Genomic DNA, 20,035 nt, shown 5'->3' with positions numbered 1-20,035 from the left:
GGTGGGTTATGTGCTGGCTGAGTGAATCTAGTTATAAAACTGAAGCATTGTAGGTGTTTTAGTTTGCTGCTTTCACTGCCACCACAGAACCACATTTTAATGGTTTGTTTTCTATCTTGCAGGATCCTTGGGAAAGCATGTTCTCAGATGATGTGTCTGTACACACACTGGTGCTTGGGTCTCTGTTGGTCAGACAGGGGATATAATTGTTGGTAGAATTTGAACTATTTGCTTTTGAGAGTGGTCTAGGCTTCTGATAGAACTGAGAACAGCTAGCTACGGGATGTAGTGGTGGAAGCAGATGTCTACTTTGTGTTTATTCAACTTGTAAACTTGACTGGTTCATGCAAAATCAGGACCATGCAACTTATGTGAATAATATCATATGTATATGATGCAAGGCTTCAGGTTTTAAAAATTACATTTATTAGAACAGAAGCTTGTATCAATACCAAATAAGCAGAATGAAATACTCTGGTACATAAAGAATTCTTTGTACTTGTCAGTCACTTCAGGAGACTGAGAGAAGGCATCTCTGCTAGGAAGTACAATCACAGAGGAGTTGCACAGGACTTAGAAGCAGCTTGATAATAATTTTGAGTAATTTCTGTGCTTAGCTGCATTCCAGAAATGAAAAGCAAATCTGAATTTCTCAGTCTAAGCTCCAAGACCATAAAGCATGTTTGTTTACCATCTGCACCATCCTTTCAGCCCCTAGAGGCAAATGAAAAGACAGTAATAACAATGGAGCACTGGCTTGCTAAAAGCAGCATCAGCAGAGCTCTAAAGACAAAGCAGCATCTTTTTGTACAACAGATGAAGTGGGAGAAGCAGCTTGTCTTTCTCCCATAGGTTTGAGCATGTTTATATGATTGAAAAGGGATGGAGAAATTTCTCCCAAGGACATATCCATGGCTATTTTACAGCAACAAAGATGGTGATTTCTCTATGTCCTGAGGAGTTTCTTAAACCTTTTTCATCTTTATAGTCCATATCAGAAATAAAGTGAGCTTAAATTTTAGCATCATGACAGAATTTAAGATGTGACATTCATGGCTTTTTTGTTGTATGCTAAAACTGAGTTTTAATACATTTGTCAATCCTTGAGTCAGCAGAAAGCACTTTTAAATAGATTTATTAGTAGCTTGAAAAGTAAGTTTCAGGAATTCCAGTGTTTTCTTTTGTATTCAGTGAGTTCACTGTAGTCACCCATTGAAACAAAACACTCAAGAATGTAAATTATTTCCTATGTGACACTTGCATTCATAATACTGAGCCAGCATGCAAGCACAAACTGTTACTTTAGATTGATATTCATGCACATAGTTCCTTGTTTCATCAAGTTTAACTATGTTGTTTTAAATTCTCAAATACTGTTCTGGACAGAAAAAAATAATATGCACAGTTATAATAGAAATCTTGACTGGCTGAAAAGTTTAACTGTAGAACCTGTGAGTTTTCCTCTTGAGGAAACCACTGTCTTATAGAAGAAATGATCTTCCCAGACTTTAGTACAGTTGTGGGGATGGCTAATCTGACTGGCCTAGCTTTAGCTCTTGGATGTGTGTTGTAGAATGTCCTGTGCTGTCCTTTGCAGCTGGCAGGAGGTGAGGTTTGTACAAGGGGTGATGGAGACAAGGTGCCACGAGCAGCTGAGGGGGCCTGGCGTGCATGGCCAGCCCAGCTTCAGCCTGGCTGCGAGAGTCTCACAGGGCAAAAGTCCTCTTTTGTTAACACACACAACATAAAGTCCTCCATAGCTCTGTAATGAGCTCAGGGTGGATTTTGGAGCATGTGAGGGCTTTGTTAGCTGCCTGCAAGACACAGGCAGCTGTGTAGGGCAAACTCAGCTTGTCTTTGCATGCCTGTATTGTCCCAGAAGGGATTACCTTGTGGTGACAATGTCACATGAGGTGAATTCTGTGGCCTAGGTTAAGTTGCTGTACTGGTTTACTGGAGGCAGTGGTCCTGAGCAATGTACCTCATCGAAAATGACACGAGTAGCTATTTAAGAACTATGTAATACTTCTAATTTGCAGACCCCAGAACTGAACATTTATTAAAAAGCTCATTCAGTGCTCATATGTGCAGATAGTTCTGTAACTACTTAAATTGATTTCTTCAGTATTGGAAGAAATTCTTGAATATGCAGTTTCTTATTGTGTAATTCCCTTTATATCTCTGTAACTCTAAAATAATAGCACTTTCCATGAATATTCTAATAGTGAACTCAGTCTATAACTGTAATGCCAATCATCTAGAGAGCCATTGGGCTACTTCTCAAGGGTAGAAGCTGAGTCAGGAAAACCTTGCTTTAGGACCAAGCAAGGGCAGCAACTCTTTCAACTTTATTTCTTTTTAATGTGGGGTGGGAGAGGGAAAGACAATTCTCTTTAGTAATACCATGTGATGTTGTTTCGTTCTAGAGGAAAAGACAAAAAACTTTGAAAAGTCAGGAAACACCAATTTTGCTGATGTTGAAAACACCCAAAACAATGCAGGGCCTGATTATTGATGATAGATGCAGTCACCAGCTAGCAGCGGCCCATGTGTGTGTGTTTGGTTTTTTGAAAGCTGGAAGGTGAGGCAGAATTGAAACTGTCTTGAGAGTTGCATTTTATACTGTATAATAGTTTCATGGCTGATCCAGGACTGAATCCAGGACTTCACATGCCAGCCCATTTTTGGGGACAGTCTCTGCTGTATTTTCAGCTCCTCCTAGAAAATAAACAGGCTCATCAGCATGTGTCAAATATACCCTGTTCCTTTTAGCAGTACCAGTGCAGAAATGATGTTAGCCCTCTGAATGTTGAGTTTGTAAAACACTTGCAGGACTAGCAGAGAAATTTCAATTTTGCTGTGTCAGGCTGATTTTATTTTCTCACTCTTCTTTTTGAAAGTGCTGCTGCTTCTTAAGCTTCTTAAAGAATATGAGAAGTTTGCTGGGAGATAGGTTTAGAGGACAAAGGCATGTTTAAATGGTCAGATATGTTTGATTCTTTTGGGTGTGGTGGGATAGGGAGCAGGAAGTTGAATGCAGTTATGAAGACACATGCTAACAAAATGTCTGTACTCGATTCATGTATATGCAATATGTTCCTTCTTTCAGCAACAAAGATCTACTGGAATTTGGAACAAAACACGTCATGGTAGATCAGAAGGTTCTGTGTAGTTGGATTGGTATCAGGGGCAGACAGGCACTCAGAGAATAGCAGGATCAATTATTACATAAAAACATCCATAATGCTTCCAGCTTTAGCTAATGCATTTAACCATATTAAAAATATGGTTAAATTTAACCATCATATGTATTTGTAAACATATGAAAAATTATCATTATCTTGGGGGTGATGTTCATCAATGTAATGTGTCTACATATGTACCAGTATGGGTGTATTGCTGAGTTGGGTTCTTTATTACTAAAAAGTTCTCAAAAATATTATTTGTTTGTTGTGGTATTTGTTGGTTTTGTTGTTGTTGTTGTTGTGACTGCTACTTTTTTTTCAGGAAATGTGGAAGATAATTGGAGTCTCCTGAAGTTTCCAATGAATAATCAAGGTATCAAATTGAAGTGAATAGCATCTACCCATAACAGCAGGTGCTAAATTGTCCTTAATTATGAATTTGCTGGGTTCAGTAGTGACTATGCATGAATTATGTTGCATTCATTAAAAGAAAAATTCAGAGCCCAACTGGTGACAAGAGGGAAAAAAATATCATTAGTGTTCCTCAAAATTGAATTGATATTACAGAGATTTTCCAGTGAAGAGCACTGCAGAAAGATGAAATTCTCAGCTTATGTGGCTGACAAACACTTCTGATAGAAAAACAGTTGTTTTTCTATTAGTTTAGAAAATATTAGTGAATTCCAGGACAAGTATTCAATATTCTTTTTAGAGAAAGAGGATTTGTATGTAGGTGTTTTCCTAAATATGTGATAAATTGCTATCCATGTTTCCAGTAAGAATGGGGAAAAAATCTTGTTTCCAATACTCTTCTACTTTTTTTCCTGCTTAGCCACAGAACAAAAGCATAAGAGGGAATACTTTTGATTTGTGTCTTAAGTTATCTTTTTTCGGCTTTTAATCATCAAATGGGAATATAAAAAGTAAATCTAGCATATGAAGTAACCATTATGTATTGACTGCATCTTGGATTACCAGGACTTAAAAATCACCACTGTGAGCTCTGTATTAACAAAATTATAAATTTATGAACATGGAGAGCTTTCTCAGATGACCTGGGAAGAAGTCCAGTGAAGGATTTTAGTAATTCTGGAGCCTTACTGTAATGGAGCAACCATTAAGGACCTTGGACTTCATTCCCTCTTCCCTCCATTAAATGAAGTTTTTTGTTATGATAGAAATGTTGATGTCTTAAACACAGAGTTTGAAATGGAGATGCTGTGTGTCCATGAAGAACCTTTTCATCCCCTGTGCTGCTATGAAGTCTTCTCCCTTCTGCCCTCATCAGCCCTGCCCTGTTGAGGTCAGCATCTTCAATCTGGTCAGCTGCATTCTCCCAGGAGGTTCATCTGGAACCTTGTTCTGACATGCTGGGAGGAACTGCTGTGCTTGGGAAGAGTGTTTTGGTGCTCGTCACCACCATCACTGTGACAACTCAAGTAGCAGCTTGAGGTCTGGAGTCCTTCCCTACTCCCACCCTCCCAGACTGTCACTTTTAACCAGGCCTCTTAGTTTTAAAGCTTATAAGTACTTCTGTAGTCTTCTATACATCTATTCATGTGCTTAATGTTAAACATATGTGAAATGTTTTCAATGCCTGGGGCTGGGGGATGTGGTGATCATCAGTCTAGGGAATAGAATGCTTAAAAAGCAAAGAAAAATCAAATAAATAAAACCTAATACTATTCCTAATATTTCCCTTTTGGTGTCTGCAGTAAGCTTCAAGCAGATTTTTTTTTTTTTGTATTATATTAGTGATTACTTTTCAGGGAGCCATAATTTGAAAGAAATATGACATCTCAAGACAGCAGTGGGCTTAGATTTCTGCTCCTGAGAATTGGTTACCACTTGCACCAGTGATGTTTTCCATGCCTATTAAAAGAATAACTCTTTACTGTTTCTCAAAGTAGCTGAACTCAAGCTAAGGCTACTGGGGGGTTTTGATTTTTATTTTTTGTATGTTAACTAAGGAGTCTCAAAACCTCCTGAAATACTAGTTCATTTTCCAAAAAAAAGGAGCTATTTTGTAGGTGTCATTAAATCTACTGGAGTAAGTTTACTGTACTTCTGCAGGGAAGATGAAACAGTAAAATGGGCCTATTTTCTCCTGCTGGTCTATTCCCTCATGTTCAGTAAATGTCTTGAATGAATTTATGTTCTCAACTAATTGCTTGCTTTTGCTTCAGATAAGAGCTAGTAAAATAGCTGCATGTAATTATGATATCTTCTTAATAAGCCTTCCATTTGTTTAAACTTTAAAAAGGCAGCTGAAAATATACTGTATATTATCATATGAAAGAACTGTGGAAAGCGCTTCTCTCGTCAAAATGCAGAGTGGACTTGTGTCAAAATGATTTCAAGTGAAGTGGAGGTTAAAAAAAAGCCTTTTGACCATGAGCACATTCAAAGATGATTTTGATTAATACAAACACATTTCACCATTTGTACTTAAAAACATTTTAAATTACCTCACAACCACAACCAATGTACTTTATTAGTTTTGTATTCACTTTCATTAACTCGGTGCTTACAACAGCGTGAATTAATTTAGTTTAAATTGTTTGGCTTTTGTTTTTAGCTGGTGGCATAGACAGGACTTTTCACAGGAAGCTCAAAGGCACTTGCTACAGCCCTAATTCAGTGTTTCTACTTTCCAAGCACTCCATCTGCCTGTAATTATACATCATGGGTATAAATCAGCCTTCCTTGTACTTCAGAATTAAATAATGAAAGTTGACAATGCTAACTGTGGGGAATGATAAGAAATGCTGTCAAAACTGAAAGTGTGTGCCTCAGTTTCATCCATGAAAAATGGCCTGTTTCACAAGACAAAAGCCTTGGACAAAAGACCATAGATTCTGTCCATTTTACATGAGAAATAATGGCCAGAAATTTTTCAAAGGTATGAAAAATGCAGGCACACTTGAAAAATATGTGGAAAAACATCCCATGAATTTTAATTGAAATGCAAGAAAGAATAAAGTTCCTCTGAATATTACAGCATTGAGAACAAGATATTTGCTACAAAGCATTATAACTTGAATACTTTAACAGTTCTCAGTCTGCAATCTCATTAGTTCTCCTTCTTGCACATTTTCCATGCTTTTGCAAAGCCCTCCAAAGTTCTCATTTAGAAACCTTTTCCGCCATGAACTGGTGTTTCTTCTAGGAGAACTGAGCTCTAGTGCCACTCAATGTTGGTTCTCAGTGGAAGCCAAAAGATTCATGTTCTAGAATTTACTTAGCTGATTGGATAAATGGATATGTGTTTTTGTGATTTTAAGTGCAGCACACATAGCTAGTTTGCCTTTCATCTATTCACTGAATAGCCCTTAAGATGATTCAAGTATAAACAATTATGAATATTTCTGTGTAGAACTCACCTGAAAATACTGATGGGAAAATAAATGCAAATCTATACAAAAGTACAAAATAAATGCACATAAAGCTACACAGTCCATGAAAGGTCTGAATACAGATTTTTAAATCAAGGGCACTCAAGTATAGGCATGGCTGATGCTACTTTATATGTCAAGTCTTCAAAAGCTTAATATAAGCTTAAGAAAATCAGTGGTAATTCTACTGCAAATTTCAAATTTGTGGCTTCAGCATTATTCAATACTGGGGAGGGGGCAGAGTCTTTGGAAAGGTGTAGGTGACAATATATTCAAATAAACATATTTTTTAACACTTATTGTATTTAAGAAAGTAAAAATATTTGAAAATATCTTGGGGAAACAGAAGAAGACATGACTGTGAATCTGGCTGGGATTTTGAAGCCCTTGAGGGCATCTTCTGCCTTGTGTTTGAGGCAACAAGAAAGCCCCCTGTGTCCTTAGGGACCTAAAGATCTCTGACAATCTGAATTCAGGTAGAGGAATTCATCGACTGCCACCTGCCAAAGGGTTTGGAAGTTAGAGTGCTTTTAAAAACCTTGTTATAGAGGTGGAAAAAGAGCTGTTGACCTTGGGTTTGGGCTGAAATCTGTTTTCATGAGTTTGCAGGACAGTCTTAGAGGTCTTGTTTGTAGAAGCAATTAAAACACAAACAGATTTCCCTACCAGCAAGTTTTTCTTTCCCTGTCAGTTTGGTATTTATACAAACACAGTGAATTGCTGCTTTGATGTGTGCATGGAACCAAGTCCCATATTATTGGGAATTAGTTTAAATTGTATGAAAATGATGCTTCTGTAAGCAATACAGAGAGACGCTAATACATTTATTTATGTTAAAACATGTATTTTGTTTCAGAGAAACAAACAGCTATTAAACACTAAATCCTACAATTCAGGGTGGGAGGTGGGGAATTAAGTAGGCTGTGGAATGCTACTCTGACGTGCAGTGTTGCGAGTTTACATTATAGTGGCAGTATCCAATCAGTATTTTTAATTCTTTTAATTACTGAACTCTCTGGAGTACATAATGGTGTGGAATATACACATGTATCTGTAATAAACAACATGTATCTTGAAGAAATGGATTTAGTTTTGGCAACAACGTGATAGGGAGATCAAAGAGCTTGCTGGCATTAAAATGATTTAGATACATTTGTCATAGGCAGCTGTTATGCTAATCTCATTTATGCAGTTGTCAGCTGATAGGTTCTGATGAGCCAGCTTAGTGGGAAAATCATTAGTAGATCCCTATTGTGATAAATGTTATTTATTACTGTCAAATGGTATTAATGTTTGATTCAAAGATGGGAAATGGGCATCATCTACATGAAGTTCATCCATTCATGGTCAATGATGACAAAGGGAGCTGTTGAATTCCAGCCAAAGGAACTTCATTTCTGTAAGAAAAAAGAATAATGGATTTAATTTGCATATGTTTTAAAAGGGTAATGAAGTAATATGATGTTTATCTTGGTTGAAGAGTGGTAATTTTTGCTGGCATGGCTCCAGCAACATTTGAGTCATTGTGCAGCATTTGCTGTTCAGTTGTTGGTTGTGGAAGGGGCTTTTCAAAGCAGCAGGTGCATAAGGGGGGAGGAACTAAAATGGTTTATTCATTAGGCCAAAAAATGAGCAATCTCTGTCTTTCCCCTTACCCTCCAGAAATATATTTACAACCATCTTCCTTCATTTTACTTCTGCTACGTCAGTATTTCTTTTTCTCTTCCTGTCTGAGGCCTTGCTTCCTGAATTACTCCTGGATCCATACAGATTTCCACTCCATCTTTGTTGTGATTTGACTTTTTCCCACTTCATCTAAATAGTTAAATTCACAGAGATAGTATAAACAAGGCACATAGAAGTTAAGAGATGGGCACACGTGGCTGTAAAATGGAGTATTTCTTTATTTTTTCAAGTGGAAAAAACCCCAATATTTTGGCTAATTTGCTGTGCAGCTGGCTTTGAAGTTGTTGAAAAGTGTTCCCTCTGCTTGTGAATTTGCATGGAAGCATTCCTCTTTCTCTTCTCTTCTCTATCCTACTACAGCTGCAGTGCTGTAATCCATTTCTAACTGGTTTGAAGTTGAAGAAAACCCCCAAAAAAGACTCAACAAAAAACTCCTATCACGTGCATAGGAAAAAACTCAAAACAAACAAGTAAAACCCCAACCAAAACTTAATTATGGTGCAACCAATATTAAAGGGGCTAATTTTAACTACTTGTTATAAGACAGGCATCAGAACATTCAAACAGTACTGCAGGGTGTATTCTGCCACTAGTATATTTATAATTGATGGACATAGAAATTAAATCAGAGTACCCTGGAAGCTTTAAATCATTTTGTAGAGCAAATAATAAAGTGACAATGGTAATATGAGGAAGAATTGACTGAAAAAGTTCTGTAGTTAATACTAAGACAAACAAAAAAAAATTCACAACTTCTTCTGTAGGGTCTGTCCTGGCCATTAATTAATAGCCTCTATATCTGAGTAATAAGAAATTCCTGATATATGAGACAATTGTGGTCTTTTCAAAGGCAGATATATGCTTGTTGATTTTTTGCAAGAAATGAGTGCACGATCATCTAAACATACTCAAATTTCTATGAAAAACAGTGTGTATTTTCAATTGCCAGTAGTGGTTATGAAGCATGGATGGAGATATGTACTATATGCAATTCTGTAAACTAGAATTAGTAAATTGCATCTTGCAAATGAGCTGGTAGCAATTAATGCTCTGTTAAATTTGTAGACAAAATACTACAGGGAGTTATACATGTCTTGAGCTTAAAACCTTGGTTTATGGTTTACTGGTTATACTCTGTATCAACAAAGTTTTTGGGGCTTGTCAGAGATAGCTCTAAAGAGCCATCTACAGTGTTTATTTTTGAGGTTATTGAAAAAAAATCTTGCCACTCAGAGCTCTGCAAAGAAATCTTGTAGTGCAGTGCTGCAAAGAAAGAGTAATTCTATCAATTTCTGCTGCTTAAAGGTTTTCTGACCAATTTCAGCCCCATATTTAAAAGATCTTTTGAGGCTGCTCTCAGTATCACACTTATCTGTGTGAGGCAGAAATCCTTTATGGAATCTGTGATCCAGTATGTGAGGTCATGCATGCCCAGTGGGTTCCTGGGCTACCAGAAAGGGTTGAACAGGCTGGTTTTGTGCATTCTTCATGTGGATGTAGAAGCAGATGTTTGCTCCATGTTCAGTCACTCAAAACTCTCAGCTTTCAGTGGTACAGACAGCTTCTGATTGAGACTATTAAAAGGTGGAATAGGTGTCCCTGCCCATGGCAGGGGTCAGAACTAGATAATTTTTGAGGTCTCTTCCAAGCCAACCCCTTCTGTGATTCTATGAACTGCCTAAGTTTCAGACCTCGTGAACAAGACTCACCAAAATGTGAATCCTGGCTTGCCACAGCACCGCTGCCTCAGAGTCCATATTGTCTGTTCTTAGTTCTGTGTGAGAATCTGCTCCATCTTCACTGTGATTTTTAGACCAAAAAAATGTTTCAATAAATATGTATAAGCTGTTTCTGCAAACAGCTGCATCTTTTGGAGCCTTGCTGCAGAAAGCTTTCCAAGTTTTCGGAGTTTGGAATTGAGTCCATTTCCTTCCCTACCTCCCCCGCCATGTCTGCACTTTTAGATGAGTGGTTTCCTTGGTTACTTCTGGCAGAAATTACAGTTGATCCTTACTCACTATTAGGATGCTATTTAGTACAATACATGGAATGTAAGACTTTGGAACTTATCTGTTTCCTTATTAGCTCCTGGCACTTCACAATTTTTTTTTCCTTTTTCCCCTCTTTTTCTTTCTTTCTTTTTTTTTTTTTTTTTTTTTTTTTTCCCAAGCTGTGAACATCCTAGTTTGGGTTAAGATAGATTTAAAAATCTTACTGTGGGAGAGAATATATATCTTTAGCTTACTTTGATAGTCCTCTGAGGCTGTTCTGTAAAGTAGATAGATTTGTCTCAATCTGTCTTTATGCTGAGATGTGCTGGGCTTGCTCCATTTTTTGTGATAAGAGTTGCTTTGTAGGTCATAGGAGATAAACGTAGATCTTGTTGAGAGATTTGCTTGTCAAACTGTGTGATGTATTCCATGACTACTAACTTCTGGAGAGTGTGGGATTGTTATGACATGTATAATATACTGTAAGATTCATCCTGAAACCACTGAAATTCATCACTCACACTGGCATATTGAATCACCAGTTTATCAAGGATACTGAAAGTAGCTAAAATTGCTTCCAGCTTACAACTAGCTAGGTGACTAGTTAACTCTGACATCAAGATTATCTCTGGAAATGGTCAAAATATTCAGTAAATGGACAAGTTTCAGTGGGTTTATATTCTCTTTTTCCCTTTTTTATCTTTCAGGTCCTGCCTTCTTTCCGGTGGTGTCACTTCTAGCACTGGGGTCAGTACTGGTGTTTGGGGCCATCTTTTGGTCATGCAGCACTATGAACCATATTTCTGGGACAATTAATTTTGAAGCTGGCAGGTTTTTCTTGTAGAATTCTTGTTCTTACCTGGAATTTAGTGAATTCTACATAAAAAATGCATTTCTGTGAAGAGGTGACAGTCTTGTAACTAATATGGAACAGATTTGTGCTACTTCTCTCTACTGTAGAAGGATGGTATCTTATGAAGTTATCCCTAATCTGACAAAATATATTTTTAGTCCCTAAAAAGAATAAAAAACCTCAACCACCATTTGATTTACTGAAGAGTCTTCATATAAGAGGTGATGAAAGTTTTTTGTGGTTGTATATAATTTGTTGCAGACATGTGACACAAAAGTTTTCTGTAGAACTTGTGGATGATTTAAGGAAAAGAAACAGCTTTGGCATCAGGGGTTTGACATTCAGAGAAGTCTGTCAAAGAAATTGAAGGGAAGCCATCTGTACGATCAGCCAGCAGCAATATGAGGTCAGGTAAGGAGGTGCTACTGGGATTTATGTAGAATCCAAAATAAGGCAGTGGAGCAGTGAACTTCCCTGTCCACCAGTCCAGAGAAAGTCTTGTGGTCTGAGAATGGTGAAGTGAAGGAAAAAGTCTCTCTCAGCAGGCTGATGTTGCACCTAAAGCAGGGCAGCTTCTTTTGTCATCTTTCACTGTGGCTGCCAACCCCCCACATCTGGCATGGGACAGGAAAAATGGGTTACTGAGATGATATTGGTTATGGACAGAGGAAAAACAAGAGAAGGAAGAGAAGTTAAAGGGAAAAACTAAAAGGCAGATATTAGAGTGTTTTTTAAAGACTGAAAAAATACCTGAAGGTGACTTTGTCCATTTAGAAATGAATCAAATACTGAATATTTTGAATTTGATATTGCTGATGATATGCATTTAAAATATGTGACAACATATACAGACAGGGTGCCAGGAAATGGCTTTTTCACTTAGGATCTGTTGCAAGAGAATAAAAAGGTTTTTTTTTTTGTTTTTTAGGAACTGTAAGTAAACTATAAGGGAGAGTGAAAATACTAAAAGAACATCTGTGTTAGAACTGCAAAGGCTTTCAGGGCATGTACTGTATTTTTTTGGAAATGTGCCTTTTGTTCTTTATTTGCCATCTCATGATGCATTTCAGAACAGCTTGTGTAAAGTCATCAGTTGTCATCTACTTTCTGATCAAAACCTGGTGAATTAGTTTTTGGCAAGCCTGGTCTGTATCATTATCCTCTGCTCTATTTTTTTAGGCTTGCTTGCATGTGAGCAAACATCTGTATAAAATTATTTGCAATCAGTAGTGATTCTTTCTCCCTGCTGTCACAGGAGGCAGCATTTTTCTAGGTTACGTGTGGACAATGTCCATAAACTTAAATTCTGAATCTCCAGCCCTTTGTACCTCATGAACTCTTTTATGTCAATACAAAGCCAGTGGAAATCACTCTGAACAGTAAGGAAAACTTCTTTTAATTCCTGTTTTAGGTGCAAGTGTGATATAGTAATGGCCACACTAAAGAGCAGAAATGCACAGGAAATGCATTCTGTAAAGGACCTCGATCATTGCACTAACAGGAACCCTGGTCTATCCTCCACCAATTGAAATGATTTTCATACAAATCCAGTAATGATACAAGGTATTATCACTTAATTCTGTTGATCATACATAATATTTATAATCCTCATTTGGAAATTCAAACATGATATGGAAAAGACAACACTGGTAAGTAACTTTTTAATTAACACTAATTATGCAAGATATGCAACAGGATTGCAGTATAAATGAGAATAAAGAGTAGCAAAATATTTCTTGTTCTATCTGAGGACAACTAAATAGCTTATTTAGGGAATATAATTATCCTCCGAAATGAGCAATATCACTTAGCAAGTTTAGCTCACCACTGCTGTACAGTTCTAACATGGCAAGTATTTCTAGACCTTCTATAGGGCCACTGACTTATTTTTATTGTTTGGCTTTGGTTTTGGAGATTAAAGTTATTACTATCCCGTTCCTGTAAGATGTGTTCTCTCTAAGCAAGTCATATATATAAGTAGTCAGAATACCTTGTAGGATTGGTCAACTGATTTGGGTTTTAAAAAGCTTCTGCATCTGTTCTAACATACTGATAGTCACATGCCTGCACTCACACACCCTTCCAAAATCCAAGTGCATATGCTGCATTTCATCTTGATTTTAGGATATGAAAAATGCAGGTTTACATCCTAAGCTACTTGTGATCTATCTAGGAAATGACAGAAGAGCAAACGATAGAATTTAAAGAAATTCTCTAAATAGTTTCTTTACTTGTTAGGCAATAAAAATGGACTCCTGCCTGCTCTGATCTCTGGTGCCTCTCCTGGTTTTGAACTACTCTGAGTGACCTGTTGCTGGCAGAGGTGATAGATCAAGTGCAGAGAAGCCTTCTTAACAAAGGGCTCCCCCTGCAAATGTTTCCTGCAATTATTCTGCTGCCCAACAAGACTGTGAGAGCCTTTAAGGGTAGAGGGGCACCCTCTGGACTCCTAACACCACTCCTTGTATCAAAATCAAATTTGACAAGCATTAAAGCAACAACTCTTTCATTTTTCTGTTTCCTTCTGTCTCTCCAACCTAAGGCAATGCTGCTATTATGTTTTACAGGGGGTGTTGGCTCCTGAGCACCAGTGTGTTTGGGTAATTAATGTGGATGACAGGAATGCCACTTGGATATTTCTAGATGGTTATCAAACCAAGTGAACTCATCTCTCCCAATTCACTTTATCTTGCTGCTGCTGGTAGCTAGTGTGGTATTGTGTTATTTAAATTATTTCACTGCCTTTTTTTTTTTTTTCAGTTGGGAGTCCAATCTGTAGCAGCTAATAAAGAGTCATTTCAAGGAGAGTGAAATTGTTACATTACAACTGACACTTCTAGGATTAATTTTACAATTTGTGATTTTAATTTTAGTGAAAATGTATTTAAAATTGTCTCTTGTCAGATTCTCAAATTAAATATAATGAAAGTTGATAATATTCTAATAATATTATAAGTTGGTTTTGGAAGTTACTAAGGCTGATGTGAAAAGATTATTCAGGCTAGGAAAACAGTGCATATTAAGAAAACCCCACAATTCAACAGCGTTACAACAAAAATGATATAATGTCTTATAGATCTGGTCACTAAACACTTGTATCATGTAATAAATCTGAAGATATTACATATATTGAGAATATGTTTGAATGACTGTGGGTGGATCTATTTTTCTCTGTCGCTTGTAAGATTCTTTAATTTCCAAGAAGATTTTGATCAGACCTGGAGAAAACAGCCAAGTGTACTTGTCAAGAAAGCAGTGTAAGATGAGGGAATGAGTCATGGCCTGGCACATTGTGCAGCCCCTGTGAAATAGTGTATGATCTCAAAGGATGTGCTGTGGCTAGGTGTGTTCTCCATGTTATAGGCAATTCCTTGCAATTTCAAAAACTCATTGATAAGGCCTTGCTCGTGGAATATCTGTGCTATCAATCTGGGCTTGGGTGAGCATGCAGTAGGAGTTGATGTTAATAATTATAACATCTCAATCTTTTTTCTTTGGGTAACTGATGCTGACCAACATCTGGTGGTCGCACACAGAGCATTTGCTACAGCAGTACAGTTGCATGACACTCAGCACTTCTGGCCATCACTTGATAGAGCCATTCTGGTAATGCTGGGGGTAGTGGTAGTTCCTTTTCTTTCCTGAACTTTGTGTAATCGGGAAATAAATTAGCTGAGGAAAACAAATTTTTAAAATAATCTTCAACTTGGTGTATTCCATTCACTCTAAGAGCATGTATTCCCTTGCTTATGTTCTCCTCAATATTCTGTATATGTCAAGAAGATTTTCATTCTCCAGGGTCTTTTTTCAAAGAATACTATCTGCTCGCTCTTTTGTGAACTAAACTTCTAGAATTTCTGTAATTGCCCTCCTTTTATCTTCACTCTTCAAATATTTGTTTTATACTAAGGGGACAAGAACTATGGCTGCATTCCAATTGTGGCTTCAAGTCCCCTGTGTAGTAGTAGAATGCTTTATTCCAAGCCTTAATCTTATTTTCTGTATCTATCCTAGAATCTCTCATCTTACTAATTTAAATACAGTTAATCCCTGTGCTGATGGTTTTAAAGTTATATCCAGAACTAGGACCATAATCAACACCTGTTAAATATTTTGTGGCATAAGGCCATGGAAAGAGAACTATTTTTTTTTTTTTTGTCATCTCATAACCTTACCTTTCTTTACAATGAACTGCAGATGCCAGTGAAACCACTAACAGTATCAGCCTGTGATCCTGGTCTATTTGTCATTCAGAATTTTATTGCCTTTCCCCTTTTGTCTTTACAAGCTCTATTCCCTGGTTTTGTTTCATCAGCAAATTTCTTCACCTTCATGCATATTTCATCTCCTAGGTCAGTGATATATAAAATGAACAATAATGGGCATAATACTGATTCTTGTGGCATTCCACTAATCCCTCTCTCCCGCACTGCTCTGTCTCATAAACAGCTTCTGTCTGTGACATTTAAGCCAGTTCCCTATCCACATATGTGGCTCACCCCAATACCCTACTTAATGACTTCGGACCAAATGCTCTTTTCAATTGTGTGGTACAGAGGGAAATAAAAGACTGAAAGAAGGACAGAAAAGGAATGAAGGTGGAGACTTGGTGACGTTTCTAAAATCCATGCAACTTCAATTCTTTCTACTGTGTCTCCTCAATAAAAATATAGAGGGTTTTTTCCAGGTTGTTCTTCCTTTTTGTTTTTACTCCTGAATGTAAATTTTCAGCTTGTTGACTTGAGATTACAATTTAATTATCTGTTTAGACATACTACTTTGATGTTATGATTTTTATTACAATTTCACTTATATTTTTTTGAACCATCTGTCCTGAAAGCATGTTAATCCTCATTAGTAAGGTAAGAGAAGACCTGCCAGATTTCCTGGAATTTATGTTGAAAAGGTGACAATATACAATAAAAATGTTTCCATGTTGCAACCATCTACAGTCTAATCAAAGAAAATTTTTATACCTGATACTTATAAAAGTTTTTTCCTATCCTTGTAGCTTAATTTGTTGGGTATATTTGAGGTGACTTTTTTGAAAAGTCTTCCATTTTTTATATGATTGTCTTAAAACCTCTGGGCTACCTTCTTGTTATCTATAGGTCTGACAACTCCTTTGTGAGTTTAGATAATGATTAAAGAATTAACTTGAGGTTTTTAGTAATGTATGATTACTATTTTAATAAATTGCTCTTTTCTTTCCTATGATGGATCTGTGGCAGTTCCATCTCCTAAGCTGATCTCTTGGTTTTCATGTGCAGTAACTTGTCTGGTTCTTTGTTCTTAGTCTTACTGTTTCTACTGTTGACTTCTTCATTCCTGGACTCTCTTTTCTTTCAACTCAGTTTGTGAACCCTCTTTTTTTTCCTTAGGATTTGTGCTTTATATCTTATAAATGCTGCCTTTTCCTGTTATAGTTTGTTTTGTTGTTTACTCTGGATATTTTGATCACTAGCACATTTTTTTTACTAGCGAATGTGTGTTCTTCTCGGAGAACTTTTTTCTCCATATTGTGCCCCTTGTTCAGTACTATATTTGAGTATAATTTACCCAGCTCTGTTTGTGTTCTTTCACACTTTTTTTCTCCTGAAACTTAATTAGATTTTATCTTACTGAAGCATGGTTGAATTCATACTGTTAAGTCCTTACGATATACAGCTTATTTCCAAGCTCTGCTTATTAAATGCAGTCAATTCAAATAGTTCATGGCTAAACTCTGTTCACATTTGCTCTCATGTTCTTCAATAAAAACCAAATATTCCCAAGAGAATGAGAAGAAAATATTGAAATAGGTTTGTCTTTTTTCTGAATGCTGAACACATTATACATTAAATGGGTCATTGGGACCCTGTAGGATGAAAAGAATGTGATGGAAACAGTTCTAGCTTTGTCTTAGGTCTTCTCAAGCATGAGTTAGTGTATGTAGGTCCTGTAGACCTCTTAAGCATGGTGAATCAGTCCTTAGAGGAACTTGGGATGAAACTGGTCAGAGTGTGAAGTTGGAACTCAGCAGATGAGTTCTGCATATTTAAAGTTGTCACTGGGGGCATTTTTCACATGTCTAGTAAATAACAACATCTCTCCATCGCTTCACTGCAGGATTAGAATGAATTACATTAGTATGTAATTAAGTTCATTGTTCTTGGATGTTGAAGAATTGCATTGAACAGTTTAAGGAAAACTGAATTTTGAACACTAACATTGCTGGGGGTCGTTCAGTCCTGTGCCAGTGCCAAAGCTGACACAGGGATTGGGAAAGGAGCTAATGACCCCAGGGCAAGAAGACCCATTTTAACATCTCTGGGACAAGTTTGGTGTCAGGGTGGATGGGTGACCTGGGCATGGTGATGTGTGAGGCTGTCCCTGTCAACGATGAGCTTGGCTGACACCCTGCCTGGGCACACAGAACAGGGATCAACCCACCTTCCCACTCTGGGCTGCTTCAACAACAATCAGCAGGAATATGAACAGCAAGAGGGCCTGGCTGGTGTGAGCCATACCCAGGGTCTGTGAGATTCATATACTTTGAGCTCCCTGGTTCATTGCCAAGCTTCTGACCCAACTGATTCTTCTGATCACTGTACAGCCTTCCTCATGCAGGCTATAGGCAAATTATCCACCCACTTGTTTGCCTGTCCTGAGTATATGATATTCTATTTTGATTTACTTCTAATAAAAATCAGGAAAAGATTCTTAATCGACCTGTATTTCCAGAAGGAATAAATTCTTTTCTATTTTGCTTCTGTCACTGGTTCATTTTCTTTCTGGAGCAGTTATCTTCACTTTGAGAATCTAAAAAAATAGTAACTTTAAATAATTCGTCCTTTTAGAAGCCACCCTCAAATTGCATAAAGGAGAAAAGTGGTATCAGCACAGTATGTTTAAAATCCTCTTTGAAAGACAGCCCCCTCCCTTTCCTAGATTGTATAGCACTGCTTAACACTAGGGGAGAGAAATATTCTTTCCTTGACAGAATATTTCCATGTTTCTTATACCTGTTCCAAACATTCTCTCTCTTTCACACCCTCCTTTTCAGGGCCTTTTCTGCAGGGACAAACTGAAGCTGAGCACTTCAGCTAAAAAGGCATTCCTTGCTGGAATAATCAACTTTGTTGTTTTAATTAAAACTTACACAGTGCTTGTGAAAGTTGCTAGCATTATGGTACCAGAGGAAAGTGAATGATTTTGCTTTTTTGAATAATGAAGTTATGCAAGAAGACTGTGGTTGCTGTCTTTAACTCTGGTCCAAACGAAAATCTAAGTTGAACTTACAGTGTGTGTTACTGGTAATTGAGAGTAGATAGTTTATTGTGAGTCTGCTAGCTTATAAAAATAACCAGTGTGCTTTCCATCAAATATATTCTGAGGGGAATGAAAAGCCAACCTTCAAGAAACTGGTTGAAAAAATGTAAGCTGTGCTTCAGGGTTATTATTTCAGTGTTCCGTGGTGGCAGTTTAATGGTAAATCAGTGGGCAAAAGTGAGTGGAGGCACCTGAAGACACGGCTTATTTTGTTGTATGTGGGAAGGATATTGACTGTTTTCTACAGCTTGAATATATCTATCCACATGGACAGCATAAATATTACAGCTAGAGTGGCTAAAAATTTTTGAATATAAATTGTAGGCAAGGAATTTTTTATTGGCTTTTCACCAGTTTTCTATAAGATAGAAATATTCTGTCTGCCAGTTCATTTTAATGAGGTTTTGCTGCAATTGCAAGAGAAATATCCCTGTATTGCAAAAAATCTGATTTATGTGTGACAGTGGAGTGTGAGAGTTGCAGGTCAAACAGTAAATATTCTACCTGCAACTAGGATGGTATTGTGTTTATGGAGTTATCTTTTTATTTATCTGTTTGATACAATATCCATACCATGTTTTCTGGCTTTGGGTTTAATTTCTGATAATCATACAGATTTTCAGGATGGCTTGAGTTAAAAATCTCTTTCAGCTTCAGCATTCCTTTTTAAAATCTGGAGATTTTCTCTCTGTTGGAGGGTATCAGGACTGAGAAGTTCCTATCCATCAATGTTACAGGAGCAATACATAACAGAGGAAATACCAAAATTACCGAGAGTGAGCTTTGGAAACATTAACAGAAAAAAAAGAATGACAGCAGTTGCTATTGTAATTTAAATTTTATTCTAACAATATGTTTTAAAATAAAAAAGAAACTGGATTGCAGGAAGAAATAGCATCATATGGTGGTTGGTTGATGTTTCTGTGAAGCCTTATAGAATTTGAATTGTCTCCTGCTGCCACTGGGAAGTTCTAAATCGGAAACTGTTTGTGATGGCAGGAGCCATAAATAAGTTTTCCTTGTGTTGGTAATGTAATCAGAAAATAGCAACATTCTAAAATGCCAAGGCTGAATACTGGAGTGGCAAAATTTTCTTTAAACTTCAAAAGTTCTAATAGCATGAGATACATTTTAGATTGTACTTTCCTGATTGCATCATATTTCATACCTTGGCTTGGTATCTGAAGGATGTTGTGCTTTAGGCAGGAGCTGTGTCCAAGCACATTGCTGTGTGCTCAAATTGAAAGGAAAGCTGAGGTCTTCTGTGGGGGAAAAAACCCACCTTCCCAAAACCAACAAACCAAAACTCATAACAGTTCATTCTGCCCCGTTACAGAAATTTCACTTGGCTTTTACGTCTTTGTAGCTAGAAATGAATCATAGTTTAGCAACATAGATACATACTTTATAGCCTCAGTAGGAAATGGAGAGAAAGGAGAAATTGCAATTTCTTTGGGAGGTCTGGAGAAGGATGGAACCACTGCATGGAAGAAAAGAATGATAGTTATGGCCATACTACAGGGATTTGAGTTTCTACTGTTGTACTTTGGATATTTGCTTAACTTGTACTACAACTCATCAACTACCACTTTCACACTTCTCAAGTTGTATTTA

This window comes from Prinia subflava, chromosome 13 (genome assembly GCF_021018805.1).
Source record: "Prinia subflava isolate CZ2003 ecotype Zambia chromosome 13, Cam_Psub_1.2, whole genome shotgun sequence".
Classification (NCBI taxonomy): Eukaryota; Metazoa; Chordata; class Aves; order Passeriformes; family Cisticolidae; genus Prinia; species Prinia subflava.
Note: the sequence above shows the minus strand (reverse complement) of the source record.